Below are 23,479 nucleotides of genomic sequence, written 5' to 3'. Positions count from 1 at the left end.
ACTCCTTGAACTTTTGGGTGGATGTTAGAACTTCTGGATTTATTCTCCATGTTCCTTAATATTTCTTCTTTACTTTGTAATAAAAGTGATATTACTGTGTTTTGTACTTTAAGAGAATTCCTTGACTGAGTCTTCCAACTCACAAAGCCATTCTTCAGCTCTGTCCGTTCTGCCACTGACTTGCAATCTCAATGACATTTTTAAATTTCCAGCTCTGCAACTTGCTCCATTTAGTAGTTTTCAGTTCCTGCTTTGTGACTGCACCACCCACCCGTATTTCTCTGAAGATACCATTTACACTTATCTTGAAGTTCCAATCTGACACTTTATCAATTGTATTTCATTGGGTTTAAGTTCTTCCAATTTTAAAAAATAATTTTTATTTTCTTTAAAGTCAATTCATTGACATTTAAGGTATTATTAGTTTCAGAGGTAGAGTTCAGCGAGTTCTCCCGGTTTTCGAGTGTGTATCTTCTGAGGCTAGAAGCTTCTCATCTGCCTGCTAATTCTTTCTCTGTGCAGTCCTCTTCACAGTTGATGGCATCTGCTCCATTGCGTGCTGTCTTGGTTTTCACAGACCAGCTTGGGGGAGGGGCTGGTGTTGCTGTCAGGGTGGCACTCCGTATTTGTTTCCACTGGAAGCTGAAGTGGATGGATGTGCTGCTGGCAAGGTGCAGAGCGTGACTGCTCCATTTTCCCTACGGCGGCTTCCACGTGCCTCCCACACTTTAGGGCACCGGTCTTGTTTCCTTCCCCGGGGAAAGGACTATACGCTCTCTCTGTATTCTTGTTGATGTTCTAGGCTGCTTTTCCCTCTCAGGCTAGCATGACTTCCGTGTTTTAGCAAGTTGTCCCTCTCTTCCCCACCAGCCATTCACTCCAATTTTGGAGCATAGGTTTTCATTTATCTATAATATATTTCCTGTCGTGTCCCTGGTTAGAATTTGGTGTAGCAGGTAGACCCCCATTTCTTTGAGCCTGCCAATTTGTCATCGCCAGTGATATTTCCTCCTAACCAACTCCCCTTGTACTGGGGACTGAAAAGATATTTCGAAACCGTCTTATGATTCTCAAACTATGAATCAAAGAAGCAAAGGCAGTTCAACTAATATATCCTGCTTCACCAGTTTGTTACAAAATTGACATACATTTCTTTAAATATTTGGATCAAACTATTTTTCACCTCCACCCTATCTGTTAGGGTATGCTATTTCTTCCTTCTCTAGACGCTTCTGCGATGTTAGTTAACAGTTCCATAGTGCTCACCTTGATGATGTTCCTCCCAGACCCTGGACCACACGTTCATCTGCATGCTTTTTCCACATATGAACCCATAACTCCAGACTCCTCAAAGAAGCTTACGAAGTTTAACGTGTCAGTGCTTGTTACTCTCTTCTTGAGGAGAACAAATCCAGAAACCCGCTTGTCTGCCAGAGATTTGTGTGTTTGCTTGTTTTTGTTTTGTTTTTGGACTCTTATTGCCTTTCCTGGAATGTGGATGGCTGGCAGATCCCAGGGTGTCCAGTGGTTTGGCTCCTTGTCTACTGGTAACCGAGTCACTGAACACCAGTCAGTGATAGTCCCGTGCTCTGGGACTGGGATTGGCCAAGATGGGGACACATGGCCCAGGATGGGCTCCTCGGAGCCATTGAGGCTTCTGAGATTTGGATGGAAATAGGAGGAATGACGCCTTCATGTTTCCACAGAGCTTGTAGACTCCAGGCCAGCCGACCACAGTGCCTTCCACTCGGAGGGAGACTTGTAGAGAAGAAAGCTGACGTGGAGGAAAGCAGAGCTGGGTCACGGACGAGAAAGACTGAGTCCTCATGATATTGTTTGAACCCTTTGATCCACCCACATCTGAGATCAGACTACTTCTGACTTTCTAAATTATGGGAACCAATAAATCTCTTTTCTTTTTTTAAAGCCACTTTGAATTGACTTTCTGTTACATGTGAACAAAGAATCCTGAATAATGCAAGGGGTCAATTTCTGCACAGGGGTCCTGGGTCCGAGAAATCGGACTTAAAACCATGTGCAGCCTTTGAGCAGCACTCTCCCCAGACGGCCTGGGGGCCTGTGTGAGTTTGGACGTGAAGTGAACTTCTTGCTCTCTTCCTGTCGTCCTTTTTCTGATGGTTCTCTTCTCTTCGTTGCTTGGGAACTTCTCTCAGGGGCAGGAATTTGGCATCTGCTGGCTTTTTTATGTTTCTAGAACCTCTCTGGATGAGTTGGGGCATTTAAAAGACAGTGCATTTGGGCTTGAGAAAACTGTTTGCCCAGTGATTGGCCTTAAATTTTCACTTTTTTTCCCTTATGTATTCAGAAGGAGAAATCCTGTGTTGTTGTTTTTTTCCCCCCGAATAATTGTTTTTTGGGGGGTCAGGTTTTGTCCTGCTGCCTGCCCCCCCAAGCTTGGGAAGGGTGTCCATCTGCTCTCCTAGAGGAGGTCATTTAAAGTAGATCACCTTGGGGCGCCTTGGTGGCTCAGATGGCTAAGTGTCTGCCTTTCGCCCTGGTTGTGATCTCGGGGTCCTGGGATCGAGCCCCACATCGGACTCTCTGCTCAGTGGGGCGCCTGCTTCCTCCTCTCTCCCTGCCTGCCTCTCTGCCTACTTGTGATATCTGTCTGTCAAATAAATAAATAAAATCTTTAAAAAAATAAAGTAGGTCACCTTGATCTGGCTTCTCCCATTCGGTTTGTATTTTTGCACAGATAAAGACGTCTCTAGGAAGAGAGCACCTGTCCACTGGCCAACTCCTTTATGTTAATTCTGTAGTAACATTTGTTGCCTTTTCCATTGTTCCTGGCATCTGGAGGTGTTTTTGTGAGCAGTGGCAGTTGCTAACCAGTATGTTTTTGGGGGTGTATTTTGGGTACAGTTTTCCAAATCTCCCTCCCACAAATCCACTTGAAAGCGTCCATCTGTGAGTAGTTGTGGTTTCCACCTAGCATCGAAAAGTGGCATGTGAAGTCAGTGACATTATTAAGGTTCCACTGATGTGTGTTCCAGAAATGTCATAACTCCTGCTCAGGCCACAGTGTCACCAACATAAAAAAAACAAACAATGAAAAGACAACTCAGTGGTTTATTTTACAAAGGAATCATTTCTTGGGGTGCCTGGGTGGCACATTCAGTTAAGCACCTGACTCTTGGTTTCAGCTCAGGTCAGGGAACTGGTCAGGTCAGGTCAGGGATGTGGGACCCATCCCCACATCAGGCTCTGCTCAGTGCACAGTCTGCCTGAGACCCTCTCCCTCTGCCTCTCTCCCAACTCTCTCTCTAAAATAAATAAAATCTTTAAAAAAAAACCCACAAAGGAATTGTTTCTTTTTAAATTTATTTTATTTTGTTTTTAAAAAGATTTTATTCATTTATTTGACAGACAGAGATCACAAGTAGGCAGAGAGGCAGGTGGGGCGGGGGAGGAAGCAGGTTCCCTGCTGAGCAGAGAGCCTGATTCAGGGCTCGATCCCAGGACCCTGGGATCATGACCTGAGCCAAAGGCAGAGACTTAACCCACTGAGCCACCCAGGCACCCCAAGAATTGTTTCTTTTCTTAAAATAAACTTTAAATTTTAAAATAGTTTCAGATTCACAGAAGAATTGCAAAGATAGTACAGAGAATCTGTCCCCCATATTTTGAAACTTGTTTGAAATTTTTTAGGTTGGGGGTTTTCTCTGGAGTTACTTGGTGGTGATCTTGTACTTTTGTATACTGGATAAGTAGAATACTTTAAGCAGTAGTGGGATCTCAGTCTCTTGTGATCTGAGCGGATTGTATGAGAAATCTTCATATTGAGGAATCCTTTTGCCCTCCTTGTATTTGCAGCTGTGGTCACCTTCTGTTGTCTGGTGGAGTACACGTCTGCGTGCCCCTCTACGCAAATGGGCCATTAGACGTCCACCTGTCAGTCTTCTAGGATAACAGGAGGGTATCCAGTGTATGGATGTGACTTTGGAGGGTATTACAGACCAAGTACCTATGTTAATAAGGCTTCTGTGCACATATGGGATATTATAGTTGGACTTGACTTTCTCAGCCGGTTGGTACTCAGATGGCCAAGTATGCCATATTTTATAGCAAAAATGTACAATTACATATTTTACTGTATATTAGAATTTTTTTCTTTTCTTCATGAAATTATGACAGGATTTTTTTGGTCTTACTGTGAAGTAATTTTAAGTCAACTTTGGTGAGGTATAGTTTATGTACAATAAAATGCAGGTATTGTAATTCCCATGAGTTTTGAAAGACTTATACATTCTTATATCTATGATCTCATAAATACTGGAATTTTTTCTTTACTTCAAAATATTTCTCTTTCTTTGTGCCCCGTAGCAGCCAACCTCCCTGGCCCTAGGCAATAACTGGTTTGCCTTCTGTCACCATAGATTTGATTTGTCGTATCTAGGGTTATAAGTAAGTGAAATCATATATCATATATCCTTTTGGGATTTTTAAAAGATTTTATTTATTTGACACAGAGAGAGAGATCACAAGTAGGTGGAGAGGCAGGCAGAGAAAGAGGGAGAAGCAGACTCCCCACTGAGCAGAGAGCCCGATGTGGGGCTCGATCCTAGGACCCCGGAATCAAGACCTAAGCTGAGGGCAGAGGCTTAACCCACCGAGCCACCCAGGCGCCCTCATATATCCTTTTGTATCCACTCAACATAATGTCTTTGTAATTTATCCACTTTACTATGGGTATCAGTTGTTCCTTTCTTTAAAAAGCCTTTCTTATTTTGAAATATTTATAAATTCATAGGAAATTGCAAAGAGGACAAAGAGGTCCCATGCACATATTGATGTTAGCTATAGGACAGTTTCACAAAGGAAGCTGACGCTGGTACAATGGGTCTGTGTGGTTCCGTGGCATGTGTTTTCATCCACGCCGCCAATCCAGTAGGCCTCCTCCAACTGACTCAGTGGGGTGAGAGTGACACCTTGTTGAGGCTGGGTGGGGGTGGAAGTCTAGGATCCCCATGTGGTCTCCCCTGATGTTTTTGAAGGACAACCTTATCAACACCACGTAGGGATGAAAGTCCCTGCTCTCCACCCAGTTTTGTCTGATACCCCAACAGGAAGGGATGTAAGAGATGCCTCGTGACAGCCGGACAAGAGTAGAGGTTGGGGCTGTCCATTCAGCATTTACTGATGGGGGTGGTGATGGGGTTGTGGTCCTTTTCATGGTGTTCAGCTGGCGTAGACCAATTGTGTCTAGAAGTTCTCCATCTTGCTAGTTTGCCCCTTTCTTTTTCCGTTGGCCAGAGAAATTTCTTGGGGATTTTTGTTTGTTTGTATCTGTTGGTATTCCCAGGTTGGCAGTTTCTCCAGCATCCAGACTCAGATACATGAGACAAAACCCCCAAACTCACTACCATGTCATTTCTGAGGTCCCGAGGTCCCTAGACAGTCTTTCTTCTTATCTCTACCTTTTAGAGTCTGTGCATGTGTGTTTTCTAGATAATGTTCATACTTAGTGGGAAGAACAGGGACATGTGTATCTATTTCTATTTCATCTTTAGTCCCTTCCTTTTTGGGGGGAGTAATATCCTATTGTATAGAAATACTACAATTTGTTTATCTGATTACCTGTTGACACAGATTTGGATTGTTTCCAGTGTTTGGCTTTGAACGTGATTTACTGCTTCTGTTAACATACATCGTCAAGTCTTTGTGTGGGCATATGTTTTCATTTCTCGGGATAAACACCTCGGGGTACAAGTGCTGAATCATATGGTAATTGTATGTTTAACTTTACAAGAAACTGTCAAACTGTTTTCCAAAGCAGTTCTGCCATTTTCCTTTCCCACCAGCCATGCTCTAGTTGCTGTCCATCCTCACCAACACTGGGTATTGACAGGCTTTTAAGTTTTAGTCATTCGGGTTTTAATTTGATTTTCCTGGTGACTGAAGACGTGGAACATCTTTTCATGTGCTCATTTGCCATTCACAGATCTTCTTTGGTAATGTGTCTATTAAAATATTTGGCCCATTTTGTTTTATTGAGTTGTTTGTCTTGTTATTATGGAGTTATAAAAGTTCTTTATATTTTCTGGAGACAATTCTTTTATTTGATATACGTTTTACGAATATTTTCTCCCAGTCTGTGGTGTGGCTTTTCATTGTCTCAACAGTGTCTTTTGAAGAGAGCAGGTTTTTAAATTTTGATGAAGTCTGGCTTATCCTTTTTTGTCCTATGAAAACTTCACCCAAATCAAAGTTTAAAAAAATTTTCTCTTACATTTTTTGTGTAAAAGTATTATAGTTTCAACTCTTGTGTTGAGGTTTTTTAAATTTGAGTTATCTTTGCATGTGGTATGAGGTAAGGGTGAGATCCACTCTTTTGCATTTGAGTATCGAATAATTCTAGCACCTCTTGTTACAAAGGTAACCCTTATTACCTTGGAGACTTAATTGATGATCAATAGACTATTTTTGTGTAGTCTATTTCTGGACTCTCTTCCATCGATTTATATGTCCATCCTTGTGCCAATATCACATTGCTAATGATATATATTATTATTCCATACATTAACTTATGTTAATACATAATAACAGAGTAGATTAGCTTTATGGTTAGCCAGTTCTGTAGAAAGTCTTCAAAGTCAGGTAGTATATGTGCTCCAGCTTTGCTCTTATTTTTCCAGTTTGTTTGAATACTCTAGATGCTTTGATTTTCTATTTAAATTTGAGATTCAGGCTGTCTGGTTCTTCAAAACAGCTGTCTGGGGTGTCTGGATGGCTCAGTGGGTTAAAGCCACTGCCTTCGGCTCGGGTCATGATCTCAGGGTCCTGGGATCGATCCCTGCATTGGGCTCTCAGCTCGGCGGGGAGCCTGCTTCCTCCTCTCTCTCTGCCTGTCTCTCTGCCTACTTGTGATCTCTGTCCGTCAAATAAATAAATAAAATATTTTAAAAAACAAACAAACAAACAAACAGCTGTCTGGTATTTTATGGGCATTGTGTTAATCTATAGATCAATTTGGGGGAATTGACATCACTATACTGAGTCTTCTGAGCTCTCAACGTGGTATACCTCTTCATTGAGGTAATGTTGCACACAATATTTTGTAGATTTTAATTTTCAGATTTCGTCCTTTCTTGCATTTTGGGACCAGTTTCTTCCTTCCTCACTCTCTCTGTCCCTCTTTATCTCTCCCTTCCTCCTTCCTCCCTGTGTTTCTTTCACTTCTCCCTTCCTTTTGGCCTTTAATTCCTTTTTCCTTTTGAAATTCGGCCACGTAGTACACATCTTGAATCCTGTGGTCATTTAGTGAATTTCTTAAAACTGACAATGTGGTTTGTAGATAAACACATCCGGGAAGCCTCACACCAGAGCCCGTGGAGGTTGCTCATGTAGGAGAGGCAGTGTGGGGTCACTGTCAGGAGTGGGCACTCTGCCACATGACCACAGTTCCCTGCAGAGGAGGCTGACGGGTCCTTGTGCCCAGCCACGACTCAGGAATCTCTCCGATTGCATGCCTATTTATATATTTATAGTTGTTGGGGGAGGAGCAGAGGGAGAGGGAGACAGAGACTCTCAGACTGTGCACTGAGAGCAGAGCCCAACACGGGGCTTGATCCCATGACCCCGAGATCATGACCTGAGCTGAAATCAAGAGTCAGCCGCTTAAGCAGTTGAGCCACCCAGGTACCCCTCTCCGATTGCATTTTTAGGGGACATCAACAACTGTTATTTTGAGATCCAAACGTAGGCAGTAGAGACACAAGGCAAGGAGTAGGCAAGGAGATCCAGCAGCAGTTAGAGATCCAAGGCTGCAGTCCCAGCAGAATTTCAGGTTGGAGAGAAACAGATGCTACCTAACAATAGAGGGGATAAAAATATTTAACAAGATTAGAGATTATCTGTTACATATTTCTTACAATGTCCCTGGCCATTATAGAGTTCTTTAGAATAAAGGAACGTGTGGGTCTTCTCCACTGACAGCCCCACTAGCTTGTGAGCTTTGGCCTTCTGGCTGCAGAGGATAGCCACGTAAGGCAGGGTGGGCTGTAGCTTGGCTCCCCACCAGGGCACACATCAACCAGTAGATGAAAACACAATGAAGAGGGGCACCTGGCTGGCTGAGTTGGTAGAGATGCAACTCTTGATCATGGGGTTGTGAGTTTGAGCCCCACGTTGACCGTAGAGATTACTTTAAAAAGTTAAAAAAATTATTTTTTAAAAGATTTTATTTATTTATTTCACAGACAGAGATCACAAGTAGTCAGAGAGGCAGGCAGAGAGAAGAGGAAGCAGGCTCCCTGCTGAGCAGAGAGCCCGATGTGGGGCTCGATCCCAGGACCTTGGGATCATGACCCGAGCCGAAGGCAGAGGCTTTAACCCACTGAGCTACCCAGGCACCCCTAAAAAGTTAAAAAATTTAAAAAAAAACATAAAGGAATGTATAGGGACCTAGGCTTTGAAACAGTTGCATCACAAAAAGCAGTTTGGGGAACACTGGATTAAAGAGCAGTCTTGGGAGAGTTGAAAAAAAAGATGCGGACTGTCCAGATTATCTGCATCTTCTCTACTATTATTACTGGATGTGGCTCAAGGAAAGCTGTTTCATCTCCTTTGTGCTTCCATTTCTTCCTTTGTAGAACTGGGGAAATTACAGCAGCTATATTATGACTTTCCTTGAGGATCAAAGGTCAGTATATGTGAAGTGACCGGACTCGTGACTAGTAAGCACTGGGTTAGCATGTGATGATCTCGGGGGAAGCAGCCCGATAGTGACAATGAAAATAAAATGCCCAAGAGTTCTAATAGAGGTGTGAAAGCACAGAGATGGGGGAGTCAGGGGGAGTCTTCAGAGGGGAGTTTATGTTTGGACGGACTCTTGAAAAATGATCGTAGCTCACCAGCCGCATAAGGAGAAAGGAGTGTCCTTGGCAGAGGGAAGTCTGAGTGCAAAGATGGAGAAGTTTGATACGTCACATGCTCATGGTAGATGGTAAGTGGTCTGTGGGCTGCGGTGTAGGATTCATGGTCGAAGACAGTAGGAGGGTGCTGTCGTAGAGATAGGCAGGGCCACATTGCTCTGAGCTCACAGGTGTAGCGAAAGCCATAAAAGAAAAGGCAGAACTTGTGTTGAGCCCGAGCACTGAACTTTGGGAGGAGACGGTACCCGTGAAGACGATGCGTTTTTTCTTTTTGCTTCTATCTGAGCATGACTTTATTTATTTATTTTTTAAGATTTTATTTATTTGGGGCTCCTGGGCGGCTCAGTGCGTTGAGCCTCTGCCTTCGGCTCAGGTTGTGATTCCAGGGTCCTGGGATTGAGCCCCGCATCGGGCTCTCTGCTCAGTGGGGAGCCTGCTTCCCCCTCTCTCTCTGCCTGCCTCTCTTCCTACCTGTGATCTCTGTCAAATAAATAAATAAAATCTTTAAAAAAATATTTTATTTATTTATTTTGAGAGAGAGAGAGTGACAGGAGGGGCAGAGAGAGAACTTTGAGCAGACCCGGTGCTGAGTGTGGAGGATGCTGGGCTCAATCTCAGGACCTGAGACCATGACCTGAGCTGAAATCAGGAGTCAGATTCTTTTTGTTTTTTAAAAGATACATTTATTCAGCGTCATGATCAGACTATTACATTTAGCAATAACAGCATGGGTGCAAAAAAAAACTACATTAAAACCCTTTGTTGGAATGCTTTACACCTTCCACAGAACAGAAACTAAAATAACTTGTTATACAATTAGTCACAAATACAGTCCTCGAGTTTTTTTGCCCATACACATGAGTATTGTCTAAAACATGTCTTCTTTGTAGCAGCTAAGCCTGGCCACCACTGTGCTTGGCTGAGTTCACAAATCTTTTGTAACCTGTAGTCTCCCTGTCACCTCTCTGGCTCTCCTCTCCTGCTAAGCTTTGTTCCTGGCAGTAATTAAAACCTTCTGCCACTGCCGTAGCTCCTGCTGCTGCTGGAACCACTATAGCCATGTTGGTTTCGTGGTTTGGCGAAGTATCGGCCTCCACCACCATAAGGGCCAGAGCTTCTGCCTCCAAAATTGCCTCCTTTCATGGGTCCAGAATTTGAGGATTGATTATAGTAATTGCCAAAATCATTATAGCTTCCGCCACCTCCAAAGTTACTTCCATCATTACCAAATCCATTCTAGCTGTCCCCACTACCACCATATCCACCACCACCTTGATGGCCACCAAAGCCACCTCAACCACTGAAGTTTCCTCTGCGACCAAAGTTGTCATTCCCACCAAAACCACCTTCACGACCACCACCAAAGTTTCCAGAACCACTTCGACCTCTTTGGCTGGATGAAGCACGAGCCATCTCCTGCTTAGAGAGTGCTTTCCTGACTTCACAGCCGTGGCCATGCACAGGATGGGATTTCTGAATGACAGTCTTGTCGACAGAGTAGGGTCATCCAATGTTACAAAAGCAAAGCCCCTCTTTTTGCCACTGCCTTGGTCAGTCATGATCTCAGTCACTTTGATTTCCCACACTGTTCGAAATCATCTCTTAGATGACGTTCGTCAGTGACTTCTTTAATGCCACCCACAAAAAAACTTTCTCACAGCTAAGTGGGCACCAGGTCTTTGAGAATCTTCTCTCGACACAGCCCTGTTTGGTTCCACAATCTTCCATCCACCGTGTGTGGATGCGTTCATGGCTGCTTCCACCTCCTCCGCAAGGACATATGTCACAAGCCCAGAGCCTCTGGAGCACTTGGTGTTTGGATCTCTCATAGCCACACAGTCTGTAAGTGCTCCCCAGTGCTCAGAACGGCTCCTCACACCCTCATCGGTTGTTTCAAAGCTCAGACCTCCCATGAAGAGCTTCTGCCGCTGTTCAGGCTCTTGGGGAGACTCTGACTTGGACATGACGGTGGTGGGAGGGGAGACTTGAATGATGCTTGCTCGGCGGTGTCCACGGGCAGAAAGGAGTAATCTAACGAATGTATCTGAGGAGTCAGATTCTTAATCGACTGAGCCACCCAGGTGCTCCTGAGTATGACTTTATTCTTTTTTTAATTTTTAAAAAAGATTTTATTTATTTATTCATTTGAGACAGGAAGAGAAAGCACAAGCAGGGGGAGAGGCAGGAGGAGAGGGAGAAGCAGATTCCCTGCTAAGCTGGGAGCCCAACACAGGGCTTGATCCCAGGACCCCGAGATCTTGACCTGAGCTGGAGGCAAACCGAGCATGACATTAGACCTGGGTTCACCAACAAGCAGTGGCAGGGCTGGCTGCCAGAGGAGTTAGGGGCGACAGGAGAGCTAAGACGGAGAAGGGTTGGTAGAGCCATGTGTCGTGGCAGTTTGGGGAACAGGCAGTGACAGGAGTGACAACTCACATGGGCTATTCATCCATTCAGCTAATGTTGGCTGAGTGTCCACTGTGTGCCACACACCCCAATAGGTAGATATTGAGGGCACAGATTGAACAAAGAGACAAAACCCCCTCTTCTGCTTCATTCTGTCATCCACTATGCATTTACTATACTGTGTGTATTTGAAGGCACATCCCAGACATCCCAGACATCCCATCAGTTCACCTTGAAGTATGTTAGTCTGTCTCACAGATAAGGACTTTATTATCAGCATCTCATTTATCACACCATGCTGTATAATAGCATCATGCTCTTTACTCATCAGTACACATTCACATTTTCTTCAGTGTTTTATTTTTTAAATTTAAATTCAATTAGCCAACATATAGTACATCATTCATTCCAGATGTAGTGTCCCTAGTGTTTTAAAGAAGTCTTTTTAAAAGTCACTTTCTTTGTTCTCCATTCTGTTCCATTGATCTATGTGTCTGTTTTTGTGCCAGTACTGTACTGTCTTGATGATGACAGTTTTGTAATAGAGCCTGAAGTCAGGTATCATGGTGCCACTGGCTATTAAGGGTCTTTTCTTATTCCATACAAATTTGAGGATTATTTGTTCTAGCTCTGGGAAAAATGTTGATGGTATTTTGATAGGGATTGCATTGAATGTGTAGATTGCTCTTGGTAGCATCGACATTTTGACGATATTTGTTCTTCCAATCCATGAGCATGGAATGTTTTTCCATTTCTTTGTGTCTTCCTCAATTTCTTTCACGTGTGTTCTGCAGTTTTCTGAGTACAGATCCTTTACCTCTTCAGTTAGGTTCATTCCTAGGTATTAAAGTTTTTGATGCAATTAAATATGGACCATTTTCTTATACCACACACAAAAATAAACTCAAATTGGATGAAAGACCTAAATGGGAGACAGGAATCCATCAGAATCCTACTGGAGAACACAAGCAGCAAATCTCTTTGACCTCGGCCACAGCAAATTCTTGCAAGACAAGAAGGCAAGGGAAACAAGGGCAGAAATGAGCTACTGGGACTTCATCAAGATCAAAAGCTTCCGCACAGTAGAGGAAACAGTTAATAAAACTAAAAGGCAGCCTATGGAATGGGAGAAGATATTTGCAAACGACATATCAGATACAGGGCTAGTATCCAAGATCTGTAAATAACTTACTAAATTCAACACCCAAAGAACAAATAATCCAATCAAGAAATGGGCAGAAGACATGAACAGACGTTTTGGCAAAGAAGACATCCAGATGGCCAACAGACACATGAAAAAGTGCTCCATATCACTCGGCATCAAGGAAATGCATATCAAAACTTCAGTGAGATACCACCTCACACCAGTCAGAATGGCTAAAATTAACAAGACAGGAAACAAGTTTTGGTGAGGATGCAGAGAAGGGGGAGCCCTCCTACACTGTTGGTGAGAATGCAAGCTGGTGCAGCCACTCTGGAAAACAGCATGGAGTTTCCTCAAAAAGTTGAAAACAGAGCTACCCTATGACCCAACAATCGCACTACTGGGTATTTACACCAAAGATACAGATGTAGTGAAAAGAAGGGGCATGTGCACCCCAATGTTCATAGCAGCAATAATCCACAATAGCCGAATTGTGAAAAGAGCCAAGACGTCCATCAACAGATGAGTGGATAAAGAAGGTGTGATTGATATATACAATGGAATATTACGCAGCCATCAGAAAGGATGAATACTTACCATTTGCATTAATGTGGATGGAACCAGAGGGATTATGCTGAGTGAAATAAATCAATCAGAGAAAGACAATTATCATATGGTTTCACTCATATGGGGAGTATAAGAAGCAGCACAGAGGATCATAGGGGAAGGGATGGAAAACTGAATGGGAAGTCATCAGAGAGGGAGAAGAACCATGAGAGACTCCTAACTAGGAAACAAACTGAGGGTTGCTGAAGGGGTGACTGGGTGATGGGCATTAAGGAGGGGACATGCTGTGATGAGCACCAGGTGTTACATGCAACTGATGAATTGCTAGATTCCACCTCTGAAACTAATAATACAATTTCTGTTAATGAAATTGAATATTCTAATTTTTAAAAAGTCAGTTTTTTGAATCCAGAGTCAAACAGGGCTGCATGCTGTATTTGCTCGACTTGTGTCTCTTAGTAATCTCTAGTAGTTCTCCACAGTTTATTCTTTAATTTTTAAAATTTACTTGTCAGAGAGAGAGAGAGCACAAGCAGGATGAGCAGGCAGAAGGAGAAGCAGGCTCCCCACTGAGCAAGGAGCCCAATGTGGAACTTGATCCCAGGACCCCAGGAGCATGACCAGAGCGTAAAGCAGATGCCCAACTGACTGAGCCATCCAGGAGTCCTTTCTTAGTCCCTTTTGTAACCTTTCATGCTGCTGAATTTTTTTTTGTTTTTAAATTATTGTATGGTAGAGGAGCCTGGGTGGCTCAGTCGATTAAGTGTCCGACTCTCAGTTTTGGCTCAGGTCATGATCTTGGGCTTGTGAGCTTGAGTCCCACTTGGGGTTCAGCGCTCAGGACAGTCTGCTTGTGCCTCTCCCTCCCCCTGCTTGCTCTCTCTCTCTCTCAAATAATCTTTAAAAAAGTAAATATCATATGGTAAAATTGACTTTTGGGTATATAATTCTATTTTAACGCATGGGTAGATTCATGTAACTCCTACCACACTCCGGTTACAGAACCATTTCTTCACCCCCCTCAGAAACTGTCTGGCACTACCCTTTAAATTCACACCTCTAGTGCCTTTATATTTGCGGGGACAGCCTCCGGCTGGGAAAGTCCCCGCCATTACATGGCGCTTGGCTCACTGCCAGCAAAATACGCTGCAAGTGAACAACGAACTTTCTGGTGAAGCCCGCCTCAAGGAGGACATAGTCATTGGCTGTTTCAAATTTAATCAGCATAGTAACAGGACTCTCATTGGCTCTCCCCATTGCTTGGCCCCTTATTGGTCACCCTGCTCGCTGATTGGTCATGTAAACGTATATAAGTGTGTAGATTTGCCGAAATAAAGAGAGAGAAGATACATCTGAACCGGGGCTTCTTGTCGTCCTTGCGGGTCGAGGGTGACATATATTTGTTGGAAAACTGAGCCATGTGTTCTATAGAATTTCCCACAAGCTGGACTGGACTGACAGCATTCTCACAATGTGGTGTAGTGCGCTTCTGTAATTTTCTGGTCATAGATCTAGAAGTTTGGTTAGACTTGGGTGCAGTTTTCCCTTTCTTTCTTTTGGTAAGAGTCCTGACAGATGGAGCTGTGGTTTTCCTGTTGCATCGTATCAGAAGAAACATGGTATTTGGCTGAATCTCTTCTAGGGATGCTGGACTTCATCACTGGGTTTAGTCTGGGTTTAACTGTGATCAGCTCGATCCCTCCGTCGGAGCGCACCCCATCGGCCCCTCACCTAATGACTTTCCTCGCAGTTTATGGCCACATGCTTCCCACTAGCGCTGTTGTTTCATTAGAGATTCCAGAATGGTGACTTTCCAATTTTCTGATTCTGGCATTTCTTTTGCATTGATCAGTTTTAGTTCTCTTCTGATATACATTTAACGGAAGGAAAGCCTCAATCAGGAAGAGACTATATGGTCATTTTCCGAAAAGTTTTATTTATTTATTTTATATTATTATTTTTGTATTATATATTATAATATTAATATTAATTAATTTATTATGTCTATATTGTCTATAATTTATTTATTACTATATTATATTATTATATAATTATATAATTTAATATATATTAAATTATATATTATTATTGTTATTTTTATTTATTTATTTATTTTTTTTTTTGAGAGGGGGGAGAGAGAAAGCAAGCAAGAGCCCAAGAGCAGGGGGAGGGAGAAGCGGACTCCTCGCTGTGCAGGGAGCCTGATGCGGGGCTCCATCCCGGGATGCTGGACTCATGACTTGAGCCGAAGGAAGACACCCAACCGACTGAGCCACCAGGCACCCTTCCAGAGTCATTTCTTTGAGGAGTCAGTGGTTCTGTGTAGCCCAGTTAGGTGGTGTTGAAAGAACCATTTGTAAAGACTTGGGGCACTGCTCCCGAAGAAATGAGGCTGCCCTGTGCTGTTCAGGAAGCACAGTGGAGGGCTTCTCAGGACAAAACTTTTGCTGAGGTTCTGAGTCTTAGGCCTTGGTCGGGGGAAAGAGAATAAGCTTTGAAGTGGATGAAAAGTAGACATTTGGTCATAGATTAGACCTATTAATATCCCAAACTGTCATTGTTCTAACAGCCAGAGTGACACGGAAACCTGTAGGATTAGATGCTAATGATGCAGCTATCTTCAGTTTGTGAAAATTCACTGAGCATGTACCCCAGTGTGTACTTTCTTACATGCATCTTCAGGTTCAATAAAAATTTAAAAAGAAAGTGACAGGTTGTCGTGTAATCCAGACGTATAGAAGGGAGATCTCACACAGCAGGTTTGTGGACGGTGGAGAGTTAAAAATGGAGATTTTTAGGATCATGCCTGTTTATGCCAGTGGCAGGTTAGATAATATCTGACCCTCTGTCGTGTCCAGTCTGATGTACCAGGGAAACACCAGGTGTGTGTGCCTTGCTGGGAAATATTACCATGAAATGAATGAAAATTTCAATCTAGGCAGTGCCGTTTTGGAACATTCCCGGCAGTTGGTGTGTCAGCGGAATGGAGGAGGCCTTCGGAGTTGGGCAGGGCAGTCAGGAGGCTGTGGCACAAGATCCCATTGGGTGAGAGCACTGTGTCGGGGAGGGGGTCAGCCCCCTCTCTCCTCCAGGGATGCCCGTACAGAAGCACCTCAACCTCAACATGTCCAACCTGACTCATCATCTTAGTCCCGGAGCCTGGTCCTGGTGCAGTGTTCTCAGCCCCATGGATCCTGTCCATCACCCATTCAGTCGTGCCAGCCAGAATCTGGGAGTCGCTCTTGCCTCCTCCCTCTGCCAAGCCCTGCTGGTATCATCTGTTAAAGGTCTGTTGACTCCTTCAGCTTCTCTACACCTTCGCCCTGGCTGAAGGTGCCTGGGCTCCCACTGCAGGGTCCGAATCCATCCACCTTTGCCCGCTGTGACCTGCATCCCGTTCCCTGGCCGCACTACCACCAGTGGATCTGAATCATTCAGAATTCTCGTGGTTGGATCATTCTCAGGAGGGTTTTCCCAGGTGGGGGCCCCCCTGTGCCTCCAGGCTTCCACCCTGCTAGCTGCGTGACCCCACTGCCCACACAGGTGGTATTGGAAGGCACTGGGGAAGGAGGAGCCTCAGCGAGTATGGTTTTGTGACTAGAAGACCACCTCATGGGGCAGCTGGTCGCCCGATGAGAAATGGCCAGGATGCTGGTTACTCCTAGGACAGAATCCAGCCTCATCCGCCCCCAGGGGAGCGTCTAGAATATGTGGCCACTGGCCCACAGAAAATCAAGTTTGGCCTCAGGATACTGCTGCCTGTACAAGTAGCATGGTTCTAAGTCATAGAATTAACATTTATTGCTTTTCGTCTTGGCCAAAAACTTCAATATTCAGCAGTGTAAATTTTAATCCACCTAGACAACATGAAAGTAAAGATTATAACTGCCAGAAAAGGATTGATGAGAAGGAGAAAGAACTGTAGACGGAGGAATTCTCTTCATCTGAGAGGCAAATCAAGAGGCAACACGTTAACCAGTTATGACAAAAAAAAATAGAAGTTATAATTTATCTTTTAAATATCCCAGAAGTAAAAAAAATTTAAATGATACCAGTAGTGAAAGGATGGTGAGTTTGATCTGCATTCTTGGCCATCCCTGCTGTAAATCATGAGAAAATTTCTAAAGCTAGATAAAGAACACAGACATGTTACTCAGTGATATGGAGGTAACAGATGGGTGAGAAGTGGCAATGGACTGGGCTAGGACTCTGGCTTTCAATTACAATCCTTCATTTTTTTGTGTGCCACGCATATACCCATTGTATATTAAATATGAAAAAACAAGTCCATGTACTGTATACATGGAATTTTAATTATGAAATTAATAACCTATGACTAATATACATCAAATATAGGTGAAATTTCTTTTTATGGGCCATAAAGTGATAGTTTTCCTATGTTAATTTAAAATAAATCTAACATAATTTTTAGTAGCGACCTTTAAAAAAAAAAAGAATATGTGGCCAAATCAAGAAGTCTGCCCATTCCTCACTTTTTTTTTTCCTTCTCTAAGTTCTGTGTCTGTGAGGCTTGGGGGTTCTGAGTCACCCAGAGGGTTTGCTTATCTACTGTGCTGTTCCCCTCCCCAGATTTCTGGGAACCTCGCCTCCCTCATCCCCAGGGGAACCAGGAGAGGAGCCAGGTTCACGCCCTGTTCCTGGGGGCAGCTCATTGCTGCAGAGATAAGCACCTGACTAGGGTTTGGCCGGTCATTGCCAGGAATCTGGAAGGAAGGCCAGAAGACGTCAGCTCAGACCAGTGAGATGAAGGGGACTTCCTGGGTCCCAGTCCCAGCCTTCTCTGCACCTGTTTTGGAGACCCTGATGTATCTCTGCCTAACACCAGAGCCCTTCCAGCATGCTTTCCCTCACCAACATAAGCTGGCTTCTGTGAGTTTCTGTAACTGGCACTCAAAATAATTCCACCTCATGATTCTCAGAATTCCTTTTTATGAGCCTAAAGACTGCCTGACATTCCCAATAAAACTGCTTCTCCCTCATGGAGGAAAAGGTGGAGATGACCGACGGTACGTGTACCCCGGTAGCCGCAGAGTCCTACCCTCCTCGCAGAGAACAGATGTTGCAGCATCCAGGACCGTGGCTGTTTGCAGAATTCCCACTGGAACTCTCTTCTTTGACTGTACACCCTATGCGGCTGTGCTTACTTCCACTTTAATGTGCCTATTCAAGAATAAGAGGGAGTTGTCCTCGAACTGGCCCCTAGCCGTCCCCCATGAAAGAACAGTCATGAGTAGGCGTTCGCACGTGTATCGAGGAGGCCGTCGCTGCTGTCCCTCGTTTCTGTCCCTTGGAAGGATCTGCGTGCTCGCTCCCCGCTCAGCCCAGCGGCACACTTCCAAGAAGGGGGAGGGGAGCACCCAAAATACCTGAAGGTTGAGAAACAAGAGATTTATCTCAGTGGGGAGGGTTGAAACTCCTGTAGATACTGTGAATATCTCTTAGTTCTAATTTGGCTTGATGATAAAGGAGAGACCATTACAGAGAGAAGCCGTTGACTTATATCGCCTCTTTTCGTCCTGAAAAAGGTCCAGTTCTTGAAGAAAGGTTTTCTTGGTTTGGGCAAAGTCCTAAAAGAAACTGTGGTTGGATTGGTTGTGCGGCTGGCTTTTGGGTAGTATCAGAAGGATGGGGGAAGAGTGCTGGGAGAGTCTGCCCCCGCCCCCCCTTCTCTCCCTCCTTTGAGATGGTCGCTGTGGGAGATGGTTGAGTTCCCTTCTGTTGCCCACGGTTGCCTGGAGGTACAGCTGGGAGAAGCCCCGTAGCTCTGGAGAGCTGCTCCTTGTCTGTTTCTCTGTCCCTCGCTCCAGTTCTTAGGGTCCTTAGGATTCTGCCCTGGGGCAGTTTTAGAACGTGTCCCCAAATCCTGTGACACTCTGTCCATGGAAAGGTGGGGTATGTGTCTCCCCCTCGCCCTGGACCTTGTATGAAGAAATATCCAGGGAACCCAGGCGGGTTTGTAACTCCGTGTGTGACCAGCGGAGTCTGATGGAGACTTTATTTGAATTCTGACACCAGGTCAGAAACAACGCTGCAGCTCCGCCTCTGTTTGCTCTACACTCCTTTTTGGAGCCCTGAGCTGCAGGGTCAGACATCTGAGCCTGGGCCATAGAAAGAGGCCGCCGCGTGTTGGTGCTACGGTTAGTAACTCCAGCAGAGGTCTCAGCAGACAGCCAGCATCTAGTGCTGGACGTGAGAGTGAAGGCAGCTTCATGTGAACCCAGCCTCTAGCAGATGGGTCTTCCGGCCAGCGAGCCTTCCCACCTGAGGCCCCAAAGATCATGGAGCAAAGATGGGCCTTTTCTGCTGTGTCCCCACCTGAATTCCAGACCCACAGAATCCGTAAGCAAAATAAAATGTTTGTTTGAAGCCTTTATGTTTTGGGTGAACTTGGGTCAACCCAGAGTAAGGAGAACATCTCCCACACTGGGCCTCCCCACCCCTCTCCATACAACTGAAGGCTTGGAGGGCAGTAGCTGAGCACTCGTGGTCTCTGTAGGCATGCTGGGCCCCAAGAAGAAAATAAATGGAGGGCTTAAGTGAGGCATTCTCATTTTATTCTACCTGTAATTACCAACGAGATATGGCATTCCATTGTCCCTGAGACCTGGAACCTTACAGGGTCTAAGCTTCCTTCCCATCAAAGAAACATCAGAAGAGGGACACGACTGTTCACCTTGTCAAGAAGTGTATTTTAAAAGTTTTTTTATGCACACCCCTCCTCCCCCAGTTATTTCCGTGTGCTCTCATCTTGCCGTGGGAAGACCCACGGCAAGCAGGTATAGGTGGGCTAGGGAGGTGTTTGGTGGTCTGATCCCCTAGTGCCTCGCTTTGAAGAACCCCCTCCTCTTGGCCTTGTGTCTTACCCACAGCGTTTGTGGTGTCTTGACTCTGCAAGGACTGAGCCTTCCCAGGTTCTCTGGGATTCAGTCGTCCCCCTTCCCACAGGGTGCCCTTCTTAACATTAGGAAGATTAAATGGACCATCGAATCGCTCAGACCCAAACTCAGATTTGTCCCTCCTCAAACCTCTGCATTTGTTACTTCATTTTATGACGTTAGAATGAAACCTGAGAGGATAGGAATACCAGAAGAACCAGCTTCAGAATATAGTTGCAGGATTCCTGAATAAAATGTTAACAAAGGCGGGGTACCTTGAGCATCTGCTTTTGGCTCAGGTCATGATCCAGGGATCCTGGGATCGAGCCCCGCATAGGACTCTCTGCTCAGTGGGGAGCCTGTTTTCTGCCTCTCTGCCTACTTGTGATCTCTTTCTCTGTCCAATAAATAAATAAAATCTTAAAAAAAAAAAAGATACTAGCTGGGGTGCCTGGGTGGCTCAGTTGGTTAAGCATCAGCCTTGGGCTCAGGTCATGATCCCAGGGTCTTGGGATCAAGGCCTGCATCGGGCTCCCCTGCTCGGCGGAAATCCTGCTTCTCCCTCTCTTTTTGCCTGCCTCTCCCCCTGCTTGTGCTCTCTCTCCCTCTCTCTGTCAAATAAATAAATAAATACATACATATATATATATATATATATATATATATATATATATATATTTTAAAGAAAGGTACCAGCCATTGCAGGCAGAGAAAATAGGCATTCTCCTGTGTTTCTGGTGTAAGAGTAAATTGGCATCTCATTTTGGGGGTCACTTTTACTCTGTGTGGCCAAAGTCTTCATATCTTTTGACCCAGAAGTTCCACTTCTAGGAATTTTCTTTTCAGGAAATAATTGCGATATATGCACAAATTTGGTATAAGGACATTCATTTCATTGTTATTTATAGCACTGAAAAATTGAAAATAATTTGTCTGCCCTAATATGGGCTTGATAGGAAAGGTTATAATATCAGACATAAATGATGTTGCAAAATAGCACCGTGAAAATATGATAGTGATATGCAAAGTGAAATCATGGCTCTGAAGCAGTGTGTTCTCCAGTTTTTGTGCTACAAGGGTTTCTTTCTATTGCAATAACTCAACTAAAAGTGATTTAAGAGAAAGAAAAAGAATGTCTTGATTCATAATCCTGGGAGGTCAGGAAGTAGAATGCTTTCAGGCAGGATGGACACAGGTGCTCAGGGGTTGTATTCAGGAACGTGCTTCCGTCTCTTAGTTCAGTCTTATTTTGTGTTGGTGTTACTTTCAGGTACACTTTCTGCAAGTGTCGTTAAACAGGGTGCATCAAAGTTCTCCAGACAAACAGAGGCAGGAAAGCCCAGTGGTGTAGTTTGGAGGCCTCGGGGCCGGAGAGCTGATGGTGTAGATCCAGGCTGGTTCTGGAGGGCTGTGAGCCAGGAGTGCTGAGGTCAGGAGAAGATGAATGTTCCAGCTTAAGTAGTCAGGCAGACCATGAACTCAACCTTTCTCCACCTTTTTGTTCTCCTCAGGCCCTCAGCAGGTTGGATGACATCCATCCACACCGGGGAGGGCCATCTGCTTTGCTCAATCCACTCATTAAAATGCTGATCTCGTCTGGAAACACCCTCACAGACACACCCAGAAATTATGTCTAACCACCCACCTTGGCATCCTGTGGCCCTGTCAAGCTGACATGTAAAATTAGCCATCAGAGGGCCTACCAGCAGCTATGCGGTTATATTACAGAAAAAGAGTCTCTCCTTCCAAATCATTCCAGCCGAAATCCCAGTGCTAAATCTCTTTGACCGGGCTTGGGTCATGTACTCCTTCCTCTCTTCAGCTGAGAGATGGTGTGGGTCCCAACTGAAATATGAAATAATGTCAATAGCTAAAATTTATTGAGTACTAATTCCATGTCAGATTAGGAATCTGAGTTTGAGTTCTATGATAAGACGTGTGACCTTGGGCAGTTCAGTCTCCTCATACTCAAAAAAGACACACAGTTCGTGTCTTCAGTATTATTTCACTTCCTCCTCTTGACAACTCTGTGGAAATAGATCCTGTCCTCATTTTACAGATGGGGAAACCAAGGCTTGGCCAAGTTAAATATATTATACACAACAAAAGAATTAGCAAATGGTGAACCCATTCATGTGGGTTGAGAATGTGAGAGGAGGCAGTTCTCAGAAGAAGCAGAGGCTCCTTCGGACATCAAAAGCAGCCCCAAACAGAGGCAAACAAAACCAAAACCAACAACCCCACAGAATATAGGTATTTGAAAACTCTGTAAATCTATCACTCATATATTCATAAAGGCATAAGAATATATTGCACTCATATTGTAAGAAGAGGACTATGAAATCATAAGTTCAAGAGAAGAGCCCTTCAAAGTTAAAGCAGGAGAGTAGACCTGAAAAATGTACTGTAAGAGTCATTTTGAGGAAATCCTTGAGGAAGACAAAGAGATGGGAAATGGGAGAGAAAACGATAAGCCCGGGAGATTCACTATCTGAATAATAGAGTTCTAGAAAGAGAGAGGGGGAAGCGGTCATCAGTGAAACAAAACAGAAGCAGTTACCAGAGCTGAAGGACTTGAGGTTCCAAACTGAAAGGGTCCTTCAAATGCCCAGGAGAAAAGGATGAAAAGAGACCCACCAAGATACTCATCATGAAATTCCAGAACACTGGGGCAAAGAGATCCTAAAATATGGCGGGGGTGGAGAGAAATGTAAGGGCCGTGGGCAGAGGATGGACAGTGAGGCTTGTCTTTGTGTGCTCTAGCTAGCCAGTGCTGGGAGCAAGCGGACAGTGAGCAGCGCCTTCAAAATGCTGAAGAAGAGTGGTTTCCACCCTAGTACTCTTCGCCCAGCTGAATTATCAATCAGATATGAAAATGAATAAAGACATTTCAGACGTGCCACATTTCAAAGTGTTTCCTTCCCATGCACTCAGAGCAAAGCTACTGGAGGCTATGCTTCTTGAACAAGAAGGCACCTCAGATCGGCATCCGAGCCAGGGGAGAGGTGGAGGGGATCCTCAGGGTAAAAGTGGTGGGAGAGTCCAAGGGGGCAGCTGTGCCCTAGAGGCAGAAGGTGACAGTTCAAATCGAAGCACTGTGACCACAGAGAGACATGGCGACAGCTGCCATGTCTCTTATTACCTCGCTACCACCACACTAACCTTAAGCCAAGGATGAATGCCCAGAGTCCGACCCGAGTTTTTGTGAAGTTCCGTCTCATTTCTGCATGTCCCGCTGCCTGATGTTCTGCATGTGTCATCTAGAAATGTTGGAAGGGAAGACATGGTGAACTGAAAATGCAGAACTGTCACCCTCTGACCCTCCCGCTCCTGGCCAGACACCTAAAACCTGGTCCATGCTTCTCCATGAGCTTCTGTCCAACAACGGTGGCATCAGCCTTTCCTTACAGTCCTTGAGGGCTGCCTGCTGCTCAGATTTTCCAAACGTAGTAGATATTTAGAGATGCCTATGTGGGTGGAAAGCTGAAAGGGAAAATGGAAATGATCGACACAGAAGTCATCACAGTGGTCACTGCTGCAGGTAGAGAAGAGACTACAACCGAGAAGGGGCA

General features: G+C 44.6%; 1 pseudogene; it reads right to left on the bottom strand.

The window, feature by feature from the left end:
* Positions 1-9,899: 9,899 nt before the first annotated feature.
* Positions 9,900-10,858, bottom strand: LOC122907759 (annotated as a pseudogene).
* Between the last annotated feature and the right edge of the window lie 12,621 nt (positions 10,859-23,479).

Source organism: Neovison vison, chromosome 5 (assembly GCF_020171115.1).
Source record: "Neovison vison isolate M4711 chromosome 5, ASM_NN_V1, whole genome shotgun sequence".
Taxonomy (NCBI): Eukaryota; Metazoa; Chordata; class Mammalia; order Carnivora; family Mustelidae; genus Neogale; species Neogale vison.
This window is presented reverse-complemented; position numbering and strand designations above follow the sequence as displayed.